Raw genomic sequence first — 16,540 nt, 5'->3', positions numbered from 1 at the left:
AACTTAGAGTAAGGGCGGGCGGGCAGAGACGACTACCCACTTTACGTCTGGCTGCGTCCCAGCAGCTGGAGCGCTCCGTCGCCGTCACGTGCCTCTTCTCCGCCTCCAATGCGTGTCACAGCATTGGAGGCAGAGAAGAGGCATGTGACGGCGACCCAGCGTTCCAGCTGCTGGAACGCAGCCAGACGTAAAGTGAGTAGTCGTCTCTGCCCGCCCGCCCTTACTCTAAGTTGCCCGCTGCCTCCGCTGTCATTTGAAGGGGAAGAGAGGTGGAAGGAGGGGACCCAGGTGAGGGAGGGGGGGATCTTTCCCCCCTCCCCGCCGCTATCCCTGTCACCCCTCCTTCCAGCGCTGCTCTTCCCCTGCTGCGGCTGCATGGGGGGTCGTGGCGACACCCCCCTGGCTGGCTGTCACCCGGTGCGCCACGCCCCCCTGCGCCCTATTGTAGGAACGCTACTGGGATGATGTCACAGCACAATGCAATAAAGGTACCACTGCCAGTAATCCTTCTCCCATGTCCACGCAGGCAAGGACAGGATGCTCCAGCGATCTCATGGTGATGTCGGACATGCGGACTTCTTTAGTCAAATGCCTCGCCTTAGCCCTTCCGGATGCAACCTCCACCAACGCCTGAACCGGCAGGTAGCCGACTACCTGGCCTTAAGTGTGGATGTAGACACTGTGAGCAGCAATGAACCCTTGGACTACTGGGTGTGCAGGCTTGACCTGTGGCCAGAGCTGTCCCAATTTGCCATCCAACACCTGTCTTGCCTTGCCTCAAGCGTCCTGTCAGAAAGGACCTTCAGCGCAGCTGGAGGCATTGTCACTGAGAAGAGAAGTCACCTAAGTCACAAAAGTGTTCAGTACCTCACCTTTATCAAAATGAGTGAGGCATGGATCCCGGAGGGCTACTGCCCGCCCGAAGACAGTCCCCACACACAGCATCTCTGCCTGCACGCCGTGTGACTGGCTGACTGCCCCAAGACTAAGTCGCTCCCCACACAGCATCTCTGCCCGTAGGCCGGTTGACTGCCTTCTCCGCCACCACCAACAGGGTCCAGGACTCCAGGCGGATTCCTGAATTTTTAAGGCCGCTGCTAGCAGCGGCCACTATAATATTTTTTCTGGTGCGTGTACATGCCTGCCTAATTTTTCTGGCTGCACTGCAGCTGCAACAACAAAACAAAAGGCATGTACATGTGCCCATTCCCCTTTGTGATCATTACCTTGCCGCGGTGAAGGGGCTTGCGTATCGCAATGAAGCAATGACCGCCAGCTATATGAGTGTCTCGGGGGGTGGAACACCAAAGATAATAAGGTCGTTGCTTCATTGTGGACAGACCAAATTTGATCAGCTGGACAGTCACTGCGACCATATGGGCTGGAAAGCCGCCATCATCTGCACTCTCGTCATGGTGCGCACCAGTCCTGCACGTCCGCCACTACAAAACAGCTGTTTGCAGTCACTGCATACCTTTCACTGCATCTTTGACTGCCCATTGTATTATACCAGGCAGTCAGTGCATACCTTTCACTTGAATGGATGGCAGACTTGCCCTCCATAACAGATTCTCATTAAAGGATTTAAAGTTGATTCATCTCACATATACAGCATGGCCTCGAAAGTCCTCCTGTATTGTTATTTTTGGTCACTACCTCGGGACGTGTATGCCATGCCTGCTGCCTTCCTTGGATGTTTGTGGTAGCCGTTCCTGCTCCTTTGCCCACAGCGTACCTGCTGCCTTCCTTGGATGTGTGGTGGTGGTACCCGTTTCTTAGGCTCCCACTCCAGACCGGAATCGAACCATTACCCGTGATCACTCGCAATGGCAGACTTTCCCTCCATAATAGATTCTCGATGCAGGTATTGAACAGCAAGCAGAACAAGTATTTAAAAAAATAGATGTAAGCTTTAACAATGGTAGAGAAAGAACCATCGAAAGTTGATAAGGCAGTCAGACATTACCTGACATCACTGAGTGAGGAAGAGCAATCTCGCCATGGTGTGCACCAGTCCAGCACGGCCGTCACAACACAAACAGCTGTTTGCGGTGCATTACACAGTGAGTTTGGTGTGTCAATGTGAAGCAGTACTCTAATTACACTCCCTGATTGATGTATACACATGCAAGATGTTTTAAAGCACTTTAGGCCTGCAATTTAGCATTCAATGTGATTTTTGCCCTTAAAACGCTGCTTTGCATCCAATCCAGATTTTTCCCCGGGACTTTTGGCGTCTATCCCACTCAGCCATGCCCCCTCCAGGTGTTAGACCCCTTGAAACATGTTTTCCATCACTTTTGTGGCCAACATACATTTTTCTAGTTTTCAAGGTACGCCTCCCCATTGAAGTCTACTGCGGTTCACGAAAGTTCGCGCAAACCAAACTTTCGCGGGCCCGGTTCACAAACCTAAAATCGGAGGTACGGGCCATCTCTAGTTACCAGAGAGTTCTGAATAGAAGTTGCATTCCATCAGTTTGGAAGCAAATGGAATAAGTGAAATTGGAGAGTAGTTAGAGAGGGCTGTAGGGTCCAAACAAGTTTTTTTTTATTAGTTGGGTTATGATTGCTTGTTTAAATGAGGAAGATAAAATACCAGTAGAGAGGTTAAAAAAGGGGGTGTTAAGGCAGGAATGAAGGAGGATTAGAGCTGGGGATGAGATAAGGGAATAGGATCCAGGGGATATGTAGTGAGTTGTGCTTTAGAGGTTAGTGAGGAAGCACTGTTCAGTTAGGGCACTGAACGTTGTTAGTGGGCTAAGGTTTGAGTGAGTAACTGGCCATCATGTGGAAAGGGGGAGGGGTAGTTTCTAGTGGGTGAACAAACAAGCAGAGATGTTAGATTTTTATTTTATGCCTCTTCATCTGCTGTACACACTCCCTTTGTTCTGGCATCCCACTTCATTCATCACCAATGTAATGTGCCAAAACAGTCCTGTGGCCATTGCACCAGTGATGAACAATTAGGGCAGTTAGAATTCAGGATAGACAGAAAATGAGTGAAGAGGACATAGAGAAGCTAGGGACATAATTTTGAAACTTTCTCAACCTGTCAGTTGAGGCAGTTCACCTCAAAGGGGAAAAATGCCAGGGAACCCTTGCAAAGTCCCTAAGGAACCCTGGGATTCCAGGGAATCCTGGTTGCGAAAGACTGGACTGTAGATAATCTTCAGAGATGGTTCATTCAATCCAAAGGCTCCTTTACACAAGGGGGGTGCATTTTGTGGCAGTACTGTGGGCAAAATATTGCACTCATCATTCACATCTAAATCTCTTTCAGTGCCATTCACACAGGTTAAAAAATGCATGTTTTTAACCTATTAACCACTTTAGCCTCCATGACGTAGCTCCTATGTCCAAATATGCATGCTGGACGTAGGAGCTAAGTCCATGAGAAAACGAAGCCGCCGGGGTTCGCAGAGCCGGAACCACTGGGGTGCGTTGGCTGCCCGTTAGCCCGGAGATCAATGAATGGGAAAGCAGTTCCCATTTATTGATCTAAGTCCCTTACAACGATCGCTGGCTTCTATGGAGAAGCTGTGATTGTTCTGTTACACATCCCCTCTTCACTTCCTGTGAATACGCTAACAGGAAGCGCAAAAAAAAAAAAACAAATATTGGACTGAGGCCATCTTGTGGCCAAATAGTATAACTACATCTACATACATTTTTATGAAAATGAATAGACATTTTTACATTTAAAATTAACTGTTTACCTCCCACACACCCAAAAATATTTAAATACATTTTTTTATTAGAAAAAAATTACAATAAAAAAACAACATAAATAGTTACCTAAGGGTCTGAACTTTTATAATATGCATGTCAAGAGAGTATATTACTAATATTTTTTCAATTATAAGCTTGTAAATAGTGATGGACGCAAAACTTAAACAATGCGCCTTTATTTCCAAATAAAATATTGGTGCCATACAATGTGATAGGGACATAATTTAAATGGTGTAATAACCGGGACAAATGGGCAAATAAAATACATGGGTTTTAATTATGGTAGCATGTATTATTTTAAAGCTATAATGGCTGAAAACTGACAAATGATGATTTTTTTCCATTTTTCTCTTAATATTCCCGTTAAAATGCATTTAGAATAAAATATTTCTTAGCAAAATGTACCACCCAAAGAAAGCCTGATTGGTGGTGGAAAAAACAAGATGTAGATTATTTCATTGTGATAATTAGTGATAAAATTATTGGTGAATGAATGGGAGGTGAAAATTGCTCAGATGCATAAGGTGAAATAACACTAAAGGCTGAAGCGGTTAATGCACTTTTTGTATCCCCAAAATAATATTGAATCTGCTCTGTTTATCTTCCTTATCTGAGTGAATCTTTTGATTTACGATCATTTCAGGCATGGTCCGACTTTCTAAAGTATGTGAGAAATTCACAGGAGGCTTTATCAATTTGTTGTAAATAAATTTACAAAACTTTAGCTAATAGCATATCTGCTCAATGCTCCTTTTTGATGTTCAGTTGTATTTAGGACATCATAATGACACTAATTTACATTAGCAAAAACTCTGTGCTTCCTTCTGATGTTCAAATATATGTAAATTGTGCTTCATTATATTCAGTATACAGAACCTAGAAGAAGGTATTGCCATGTTCTGAAAGCTTACTTTCTTTTAAAGCTAACCAATAAGTGGTGTCATCCGGATTCAAAAAAATGAATGGAATTTCCATGAAGAGCTCATTTGCACTATGTGCCGTGCTGTCATTTGTGATGCATCGCTGATAAGTGTGTGTTCTGCATTGATCTGCTACAAATAAAGTTAGATATCTCAGTAGTACGAAACCTCTAAATAGTCCAGGGGCTTATTGTGTCTTCTTACACCCCACCTCTAGCAAAAAGGGTCCTTCTGAATTTATTAGAATGGAGCCAATTGAATACATTTCTACTTGCTGTGGATGAGCACATTCCAACTGGGCATGTATGAGTAAGGTCCGAGCATACCCGCATGAGTGCTTCAACTAGACCTCAGTCATGCATGCCCAGTGTAACGATTGGTGTCAGCAACCAGAGAGAGAATCTGATCCTTGGCGATCCGCAGTATCCTCAAGAATACAGATATACCCGATTATTGAGGATCTGCGGAATCGTCAATAATCAGATATGTCTAACCTCTAGACACCTGAGAGAGTGTAAGTGTTTGGTGCAACAGTAACAACTCTGAGTGAAGACCACCAGAGGAGCTGGCGACCTGACTCCTGAGGAATTCGCCCCTGACCGTGGGTGATATTCCTGTAGCCTGAGGACCCCTGAGTGAGGGACCGAGGCTGGGGTTGCAGGAAGCCCTGCTGCTAATATAAGGTCTTGCCCTGAACTGGGCTAACGTAATACAGTAGTAGCACAATCCTAGTCTTGGGTGTGAGGTCCGTATTCACAACACCCTGGAACTAGTCTGGAGCATAACATAAATGATAATACAATTCCCTAGTCTTGGGTGTGAGTTCCGTGATCATCAACACCCTGGAACTAGTCTGAAGTATAACATAAATGATAATACAATTCCCTAGTCTTGGGTGTGAGTTCCGTGATCATCAGCACCCTGGCACTAGTCTGGAAAATAACACAAATACAATACAGTTCCCTAGTCTTGGGTGTGAGTTCCGTGATCATCAACACCCTGGAACTAGTCTAACAAATAATACAATTCAATTAGTACTTTAACCCATTCAGGTTCCGTGATTTTCACGAGAGAAATGTTCACCTCCCATTCATTAGCCTATAACTTTATCACTACTTATCACAATGAACTGATCTATATCTTGTTTTTTCCGCCACCAATTAGGCTTTCTTTGAGGGGTACATTTTGCTAAGAGCCACTTTACTGTAAATGCATTTTAACAGGAAGAATAAGAAAAAAATGGAAAAATTCATTATTTCTCAGTTTTCAGCCATTATAGTTTTAAAATAATACATGCCTCCATAATTAAAACTCATGTATTGTATATGCCCATATGTCCCGGTTATTACACCGTTAAAATTATGTCCCTATCACAATGTATGGCGACAATATTTTATTTGGAAATAAAAGTGCATTTTTTCCATTTTGCATCTATCACTATTAAGAAGTTTAAAATAAAAAAAATATAGAAATATTTCATCTTTACATTGATATTTAAAAAGTTTAGACCCTTAGGTAAATATTTACATGTTTTTTTTTTTATTTACATGTTTTTTGTTTTTTTTTATAGTAAACATTTTATTTGGGTAGTTTTGGGAGGGTGGGGGTAAACAATAGATTTATAATGTAAATGTGTGTTCATTTTAATTTATTTTTATTTTCAGTTGTAGTATTACTTTTTGGCCACAAGATGGCGGCCATGAGTTTGTTTACATGACGTCACTCTAAGCGTAACACACGCTTAGAGTGGCGCATCGGGGAGGGAACGGCCAGAAAAGGCGCAGCTTCTGAGAGAAGCTGTCGCTTTTTCAGCGGGGGAGAGGAATCAGTGATCGGGCACCATAGCCCGATACATTGATTCCCTGGCTACCGAATCCGCGGCCGGGAGTGCGCATGCACGCGCGCGATCGGCCACGGGGGCGCGCGGTAGCGCACATGGTTCCTGGACGTAGTTTCTACGTCCAGGAACCAAAATAGGTTAAGCTATCAACAGAATCTGGCTAAGTGTGTATTCCCAGGTCCACCTAGTTCAAACACACTGTAAGGATCTGACTATGGTCTGAGCGCCTTCACGCAAGTGTTAGCAATGGCAGACAACCAGCAACTGACAAGCAGCAGAATATATAGTTGTTGGACTCTGCCGCCCCGCCCAAGCCATTCAGCCAATCATGAGTCCTGATCAGCTGACACTTCCCCTGCTGGTATAAAGGTCCTGAGTTCAGGCCCGCGTGCGCGTAGCTCTCCATCTGCCTATGTGCACTAACAGACCCAGCCATACCAAGCGCACGCTGCTGCATGCAAACCGCCGCGTTGGACGCGGAAACAGCCGCTTTGCTGTCAGGACATGCGGCGGCTTTTCCGCATTCCACCATACTACCTGACGCGTGTCTATGCGTGCAAACCGCCGCGTTGGACGCAGAGTCAGCCGCCTTGCTCTTGGCTTTTCCGCGTTTTCTCACAGTACCCCCCCCCCCCCCCCTGAGGAGTGGACTCCGGACATCTCCTTCCTGGCTTTCCAGGATGTAAGTTAGAGAATTTCCTCTTTATCTCATACTCAGGCTAGCCATCAATCAACCCAGGGAGGGAGGGAGTGGAATCCACATGCAGCGCTGACCCGGGCAGGGATACAGAAAATGATTTCTTGTCAGCCTGTTTTTTCCGTGGTAGAATGGTTTGGGGCCCAAAACCCCTGTCTACAGCGTCTGCTTTGGGGCTTTTGCTATCAGGCTTATGCATGAGAGGTAATCGTGATGAACAGGAACCATTAGAAATATATGTATGCTGTCCTGCCCTTCCTGCGACCTGTATCCTGGTTTTATCCGCCTCCCCCTTCTTCAAACAGTGCTCATGACAATGGGCTGACCAGTCCAGTAACTGTCCTGAAGCCCAGTCAATCAGTGGAGAGTGAAGTTGTAACCAGGGCATACCGAGAACAACAGCAGAGCCTTTCATCGGCAGGACCAGGAACTGAAAACTCTCTTCATGCAATGCCCCTAAACAACATGACAGTAGGGGGGTTTGGGAAACTGGGCACTGCGCAATGGAGAATCATCCACTGCAGTGACCGAAACCTGCCGGTTGGGTGCAGATAACGGTATCCCCAAACTTTTGGCAAAATCGTAATCTATGAGGCTTGTGGACGAACCCGAGTCCACCATGGCATCTGCGGACTTGGTCCCACCTTCCCACGTAACCGAACAAGGAAGGATCAGCCGACCGTCGTTCAGGGATGAACCCTGCTCACCTATGGCTTTGACTAACCCTAGGCGATAGCATTTGTCTGGCCTGGTGGACCCATGTAAGGCGTTCTCTTTTGGGCTCCTGTGACTCTTTCTCCCCAGACTCAACCTTGTGTACCCAATTTGCATAGGTTCGCCAGGGGGTGAGGGAGACCGAGAAGAGTCGTGTAAGATAGATCTTCTGGCCACTCTACCACGAATCTGCCTCTGGTGGCGCAACCGGCGATCTATCTGTATGGCCAAAGAGATTGCCTCATCCAATGATTCAGGCTCAGGATGACCTATCATTACCTCATGAATAGTGTCTGACAATCCGGCCAAAAAACAGTCTAGGAGGGCGAATTCGTCCCATCTAGCCGAGACCGCCCACCTCCTGAATTCCGCAGCATAATTCTCTACCGGACCCTTGCCCTGACGCAGAAGCCTGAACTTCCGTTCAGAAGTCGAAGCGATGTCCGGGTCATCGTAAATCATAGCCATAGCCTCAAAAAATTCATCGACCGAGGTCAGGGCCTGATGCCCAATAGGAAGACCATATGCCCAGGTCTGGGAATCCCCTGACAACAGAGTCTTAATGAACGTAATTCTCTGTGCCTCGGTTCCAGACGAATTAGGCCTTAACTCAAAGTATGATAACACTCTATTTCTAAGGTTCCGAAAATCAGATCTGTCGCCAGAAAATTTTTCAGGTACAGGCATACGTATGTCTATGCTAAGAGGAGATCGCACTGATTGAAGTTCTGAAATAGCCCCAAATATCTGACATATCTGGGTCTGTTGGTTCAAAACTGCCGCGGAAAGTTGGTTTACCGCGGTGGTCAGGACTTCAACATGGCTATACAGTGCGTCCATTTGGGTTCGGTCTGCCATTCTGTAACGATTGGTGTCAGCAACCAGAGAGAGAATCTGATCCTTGGCGATCCGCAGTATCCCCAAGAATACAGATATACCCGATTATTGAGGATCTGCGGAATCGTCAATAGACAGATATGTCTAACCTCTAGACACCTGAGAGAGTGTAAGTGTTTGATGCAACAGTAACAACTCTGAGTGAAGACCACCAGAGGAGCTGGCGACCTGACTCCTGAGGAATTCGCCCCTGACTGTGGGTGATATTCCTGCAGCCTGAGGACCCCTGAGCGAGGGACCGAGGCTGGGGTTGCAGGAAGCCCTGCTGCTAATATAAGGTCTTGCCCTGAACTGGGCTAACGTAATACAGTAGTAGCACAATCCTAGTCTTGGGTGTGAGGTCCATATTCACAACACCCTGGAACTAGTCTGGAGCATAACATAAATGATAATACAATTCCCTAGTCTTGGGTGTGAGCTCCGTGATCATCAACACCCTGGAACTAGTCTGAAGTATAACATAAATGATAATACAATTCCCTAGTCTTGGGTGTGAGTTCCATGATCATCAACACCCTGGAACCAGTCTAACAAATAATACAATTCAATTAGTACTTTAAGCTATCAACAGAATCTGGCTAAGTGTGAATTCCTAGGTCCACCTAGTTCAAACACACTGTAAGGATCTGACTATGGTCTGAGCGCCTTCACGCAAGTGTTAGCAATGGCAGACAACCAGCAACTGACAAGCAGCAGAATATATAGTTGCTGGACTCTGCCGCCCCGCCCGAGCCATTCAGCCAATCATGAGTCCTGCAGGAATCAGCTGATCTTCCTGATCAGCTGACACTTCCCCTGCTGGTATAAAGGTCCTGAGTTCAGGCCCGCGCGCGTAGCTCTCCATCTGCCTATGTGCACTAACAGACCCAGCCATACCAAGCGCACGCTGCTGCATGCAAACCGCCGCGTTGGACGCGGAAACAGCCGCTTTGCTGTCAGGACATGTGGCGGCTTTTCCGCATTCCACCATACTACCTGACGCGTGTCTATGCGTGCAAACGGCCGCGTTGGACGCGGAGTCAGCCGCCTTGCTCTTGGCACATGCGGCGGCTTTTCCACGTTTTCTCACACCCAGTAAGGATGTGCTCGTCCACAGCTGGGAGTGTGGCCAGAAATTTAAAAGGGATCCTGTACCGAAATGGTGGGATTTAAGCAGATGCAAGAAGCCTCTAAACTGTCTGGAGACTTTCCACTACTGAGGTAAGTATCTAACTTTTTATTTTTACAATGCTTCATGCAACTTTAAATTTTAACTTCAGTCAAGTTCCTACAGTTCAACGTAGGTGACACCGCTCCTACCTCGTACATAACCTGGAGGTGCAGGAAAAGCCTGGAAGCAAGTGCAAACTGCCATCCAGTTCTGGGTCCTCTGTTCGAATCCCAGCCAGGGCACTGTCCACATGGAGTTTGTATGTTTTCCGCATGTCTGCAAGGGTTTCCCCGGGCACTCCAATTTCCTCCCATATCCCAAAAACATACAGATAAGTAAATTGGCTTCCCCCTAACAAAAATGGCCATAGACTATAATGCACAAAGGACCTCTGAGGGACAGTTAGTGACATGACTATGTACTTTGTAAAGCGCTGCGGTAACTAAATAATAATTGAAAATTACACGATTCATCCATTTTTGGCTGGGTAACAACTTGATGTTTGTGGTCTCCCTATGGTCTGAGGTGACTGAATAGATTCAATCTCTTTCGTTCCTCCCCATATGTTTGCATTTGTCTCCTGTGGGTTGGTTTGCACCACTTTGATGCCACATTATAAGATCTTTCTGTTTGTAGAAGGGATATATGGCCCCTATGGCAAATACAAACATGCACGTTTCCCAAAAAATGCTGTCAAAACTAAACGAATCCTTGTACTTCTACGCTTTACACCACTTATTTGCTAGAGAACTGATGAGCAGGAATTGCAGAATTAAATCATCTAAGCACGTATCACCTGTTTGTAAGACAATAAACACAGTTCTCCTTAGGAATCCCGAGGAATTGAGATAACCAACTAAGAACAATTTAAAACAATTATGAGCTTAATTGTTGTGCTAATTAGCATCCATTGCTACGACAGCTGACAATATATGTTTAGGTGTTAACAAATCGCTGTGTTGGCAAGGTGAATTTTTTTGCGCTATACCTACATCAGAGTTCAGTGAAGAGCAGTGTTTTTAGCATACTGTTTTGATGTGCTTTCGAACAAGTGGTGCTCATTAGCCAACTGTAGATTGCTTATGAATATAAAGGCCATCCGGCCTCCGACTTTTCTTCCCTTTCTCCATAGTTTTCTCCTTGCATTAAAGTCTGCCAATGTAAATACCAAGGAGGGACAATGTCTGGCAACTTTGTCCACCTTTTGGCCGATGACAAGTTTACCAACATTTGCTTATGTTGCTTTGCAGGGGAGCAAGTGAAGCTTGTATTAATTATCATTAAGTTTCCATAGTGGCTGCAGAGCTGAATGCAGGTCATGTTCCTAATGAAGTGTGGCTCATACAATTGCCTGGAGGGAAAATGGATAGCCACTTAATTGCTGAACACAGCTTGATCAGAACACTGGTAACAGCTTCTAAAACTGCAGATAATCAGGAAAAGTATTTGGAAATTAGCTGTGTCCTATCTTGTCCTATACCATTATTTACTTTCCTGAAATGCATAAATGTATATTGTTTTTTCCACCACTTATAATAATTGCCCTTTTTGTTTATGCACTTACTATTCATTTAATATCTAAGCTTTGTTCCCGTAAACCTCATCTACTCTGTATGCTCAACAGCAAGCAGTCCACAGGGATTGAGTTATTTATTGCAGATTCATTCTTTTTTTTATATGACCCTGAGAGTATATGCTTAAAGAGGAACAGTAGTGAAAGAAAAACGTAATGAATAAAATTGCTTGCTTTTTTTACAACGTCATTTATAAATTATTCACTCAGTGTTTGCTTATTGTAAAATATTTCCTCACTCCCATTTACGTACATTCTGAAATTTATAACAGTTTATATCTTTAGTCCTGCCAGGTGATCTCTGTTCATAGAACTCTCTGTTAGGAACATTCCACAGAGGGAGATATGGCTTGCTTGGTAGTTGGAAACAGCCGTTATTTCCCACAATGCAACAAGGTTACACAGTAAACTGTCGGGACCACTGAGGGAAGAGTTTCACTACAGTATCAGCCACAGAGATGTCCCTGATGATCTATTCAAGAAAAGATTCCTTGTGGGAAAGGGGGTATCAGCTACTGATTGGGATGAAATTAATCCTGAGTTAAAGTTCCCCTTTAAAAATATGTAGCAAGTACCAGAACGTTCAAATTTGTCTGAATGTCTAAGCTACAATGGAAATTGTTACACACGAGGTTTTGTCTGTAATAACTTTACTGAAATCAGTGTTCGGATGAACAGCAAAGAATATTTAATGACAAGAACTTAGACAACAAAAGGGGCCCATACACTGGTCGATTTCAGCCATCAATCGATCGATCGATCGATTCTATAGAATCGATCGATCAGAAATCGATTCTATCAAATTCCACATTTAATCTATTTGCAGCCGATTTTGATCGATTTGATCCATCTTACAAGGTGGAAAATCTAGGTCGATCTGCTGCTGGCAGCAGATCGATGGCCCATAGAGTTTCATTGGATCTAATGGTCCAATAATGCATTTAGATCGATTTCCAATAGATTTCATTCTGAAATCTATTGGATATCTGTTCCTAGTGTGTGGCACACATCGGATACATTCCTGTCAGATTGGACTTGACAGGCATCTGACAGAAATCTATCTGATGGTCGAATCTTCTGCAAATCTATAAGTGTATGGCCACCTAAAGAGAACAACAGATAAATGATGTTGTGTAAAGGATAATGGTACACAGTAACTTGTAACAGAAGATAGGGCTTTATTAGTCGAACTACACTTAAAACTCAACTATGGTCTCTGAGTCAAATTGTAGTGCAGTCTACAATTCCTCATTATTTCATGAAAACGGGGCAGCTTTCAGTCTCAGTAGTAGGACAATGAAAATTGAGGATTAGAAACCTCAAAAAATACAGGTACATAACAAAAACTCAATGACAGTTGGAGAATAATGTCAGAGGGGGTGAAGTCATGTTTATCAGCACTGCACTTAGTCCTCATTCTGCAGCATAATTATGCATTCATAAGAGGTAAGATGGACTACTATATTTATTCATGTTAAATCTAAACTGTAATTGTTTTCTTAAAAATAATCCTTGGTGGGTTTTAAGAATCCTATTAGCACACAGAGGTCAGTTCTGCATATAATCACCAGCCTCTGTTACTATACTGTTCCCCCCCCCCCTGCGCTCTGCTGTCCCCCATAAATCAAAACGACGTGCTAGCGAAACGCAGCGTGTCGCTAGCAGGCTTTTTACATGCAGACTGTCACTCTCAGCCGCTCCCCCGTCTCCTCTATAGCGCCCCTCCCCGCTTGCATCCCTACCCTACCCGCCTCTGTAAGCTGATTGGCCGGGAAGGGACACAGGCGGGGAGTGGCGCTATAGAGGAGACAGGGGAGCGGCGGAGAGTGATAGTCTGCATTCATTTATGGGGGGCAGCAGAGCGCGCGCGGGGGGGGGGGGAATATAGTAACAGAGGCTGGTGATTATATGTAGAACCAGCCTCTATGTGCTAATAGGATTCTTAAAACCCACCTCAGGTTTTCTTTAAAGCAGTATTAAACTCTGACATAATAGTCAATAAAAATGTCTTTTCCTACTTTTTATATCTCTTACAGTTATCATATTTGCTTTTGTGTATAAGTAGTATTATTCATTTAGAAATTACAACTTCCCAAAGTACAACTTTATTTACTGTGAAAGCTGCCATTGCATTTTATTTATAACTGGTGTATTTGTATTGTCAGGGCCGTGCAGAGGGTCCTTAAGTGGGGGGTGCTCAAATTTAAAAAAGGGGCCTGGCAACATCTTCCCCCGCATGCCCCCCTCCTCGTTTCTGGCTAGGGGGTATTGGTTGTCAACAGTGCTGAATGCAGATGCTGGGTGCCATGTGGGTTCTGGGTGTGAGTACAGAGTCTCATGTGGGTTCTGGCTATGGGTGCAGGTACTGAATGTGACATGGGTGCGAATACTTGGCACCATGCCTGTACTGGGTGCTGGTACTTTATGTGCGGGTACGGGTTAAGTGGGTGCTTGGTGCAGATAGTGGGAGCCATGTGGAGGCTGTGTGCAGGTGTGAGCACTGGGTGCAATTTTAGGCATGGGTGCAGCTTATACCTTTATAGCAGTATCAAGCAGACTTTGTGTCTCCTTCCAACCAACTCTTTTGGCGCCACCACCCTCAAATCAGCAGTGATAGGTGCCCACTGTTAGTGGGTTAGAGTGGGCACAGTGGAGCCCACAGTGGAGGCGCAGACTCACCTTTCATTACTGGGACCTCTGTTCCTCTTGATCAGCACCCAAGCTTCTTTTCAGGCAAAGAAGAAGTGGTTACCAATATGCAGTGGTTGCTAAGCATTAGTAGATGCAAAACTGCAGTAAGTGCCAAGGTGCAGCGGGTGCCCAGATACAGTAATGGTAAGACGCAAAGGTTCACTTTGTGGTAAGTTGCAGTGGGTGCCGAGATGCCAAAGTAAAGTCTGTGTCAAGCTGCTTTGGGTACCAAGGTCCAGTTTGTATTGGGTGTTTATTTGCAGTGGATGCTATGCTGTTTTGGGTGCTGAATGAGTAGCAGATGGTGATAAACAATAGTGGGTGCCATGTGAGTGTTAATTGGTACAGGGAGACATGTGAGTGTTGGACATGAGTGAGTAGGTAGTGTCATGTGTGGTCTGGATGTGTGCCATGGTAGAGTACTCTCCCATATGGGTTCAGACCAAGGATGGGTACTGGGTGCTATTTGGGTCCTGGCAATGGACGGGTACTGGGTGCATATAATGGCTTTGGAACTTGGTGACGTGCGAGTACTGTGCCATGTGGGTGTTGATTATGGGGGTATTTGGGTCTTAGATACAAATACTGAGTGCCAAGTGGGTACTAGGAGTGAGTACATGGTGACAAATGGGTGATGGATGCTGGATAGTGGGATATTTGTTGTTATGTGGGTGCTAAAGGCAGATGCTGGGTGCCATGTGGATTCTGGGTGCTGACACAGGGTGTCATGTGGATTCTGGCTGTATGGGTGTGTATCAACTATCATTAAGGTGTTGATTGCAGGTACTCAGTCCCTTGTGAGTTCTGGGTGCAAGTACTGGATGTCATATGTGAGTGCTTGGTGTTTGTACTGGGCACTAAGTGGAGGCTTAGTGCAACTGGAACTACTGCAGATGAAGCATGTGGGTGTTGGGTGCAGGTACTGTGTATCACATAGGTGTGAATACTTGGTGCCATGCCTGCACTGGGTGCTAGCTATGGGTGGGCATTGTGTGTTATGTGGGTTCTGTGTGCAGGTACTTTGGGTGCTAGTACTAGTTATGCGAGTGCAGATAGTGGGTGCCATGTGAAGGTGGTGTGCAGGTGTGAGTAGTGAGTGCCATGTCGGGACTGGGTGCAAGTACTGTGCCATGTGGTGTGGGTGTGAGTACTGGGTGTCCACTATAGGGTGAAGGGGTGCAGGTACTGGGTGTCATGTGGCTGTTTGATGCAAGTACTAAGTGCCATATTGAGGCCGGATGTGAGTATTGGGTGCAGGGTGCAAGTACTGGGTGCTTGCTATAGTGGGGGTTACTGGTTGAGTGTAATGTGGGTGCTGAATATTGGTGGGATTGTTGTGGGTGCAGGGGGTGGGAGATCACTGTGGGTACTGCTATGAATGGCATAGTTGCTGCTAGGGGAGGTAGAGGTTAGTGTGGTTGCTGGGGGAGGTAGAGCTCAGTGTGGGTGCTGGGGGAAGGGTAGGTCACTGTGGGTGCTGGGGGGGAGTAACTGTGGGTGCTGTGGAAGGTAGAGGTCAATATGAGTGCTGGAGGAAAGGGAGGTCACTGTGGGTCCTTTGGGGGAGGTCACTGTGTGTCTTGGGGGAGGTAGAGGTCATTGTGGGTGCTGGAGGAAGGGGAGGTCACTATGGGTACTGCTGTGAATGACATAGTTGCTGCTAAGGGAGGTAGAGGTCAGTATGGGTGCTGGGGGGAAGGGTAATTCACTGTGGGTGCTGTGGAAGGAAGAGATCAGTATGGGTGCTGGAGGAAGGGGAGGTGGACTGTGGGTGCTGGGATAGTCAGTGTAGTTACTGGAGGAGGGAGTGGATGCTGGGTGTTGGGAGAGGTCGTCGTGGGCGCTGGCAGGGGTGCCTCTAGTCATTTTGTCACTCCAGGCGAGAAAACCTGTGGCGCCCCCCCCAAGCCCCTCCCCCCAGGAAAATAATCATAATGCAGCATCGTTTCACCAGAAAATAATCATAATGCGGCAGTGTTTCATCAGAAAATAATAGTAATTATCGTAATTCAGGATCGTAATTCACCAGAAAATAATCGTAATGTGGCAGTGTTTCACCAGAAAATACACTTATTGCAGCAGCAGTTCATCGGAAAATATTCGTAAGGTGGCAGCGTTTCACCAGAAAATACACTTATTGCAGCAGCATTTCACCAGAAATTAATCATAGGGCAGCAGCGTTTCACCAGAAAATAATCGTAATGGGGCAGCGTTGTCAGAAAATAATCGTAATGTGGAAGCGTTTCACCAGAAAATACACGTAATCCGAGCAGAGGGAAAGAGTAGAGAGGGAGAGGCAGCATAAGATGTAAGAGGGGGGTAGAGGA

Source organism: Hyperolius riggenbachi, chromosome 4 (assembly GCF_040937935.1).
Source record: "Hyperolius riggenbachi isolate aHypRig1 chromosome 4, aHypRig1.pri, whole genome shotgun sequence".
NCBI lineage: Eukaryota > Metazoa > Chordata > Amphibia > Anura > Hyperoliidae > Hyperolius > Hyperolius riggenbachi.
Note: the sequence above shows the minus strand (reverse complement) of the source record.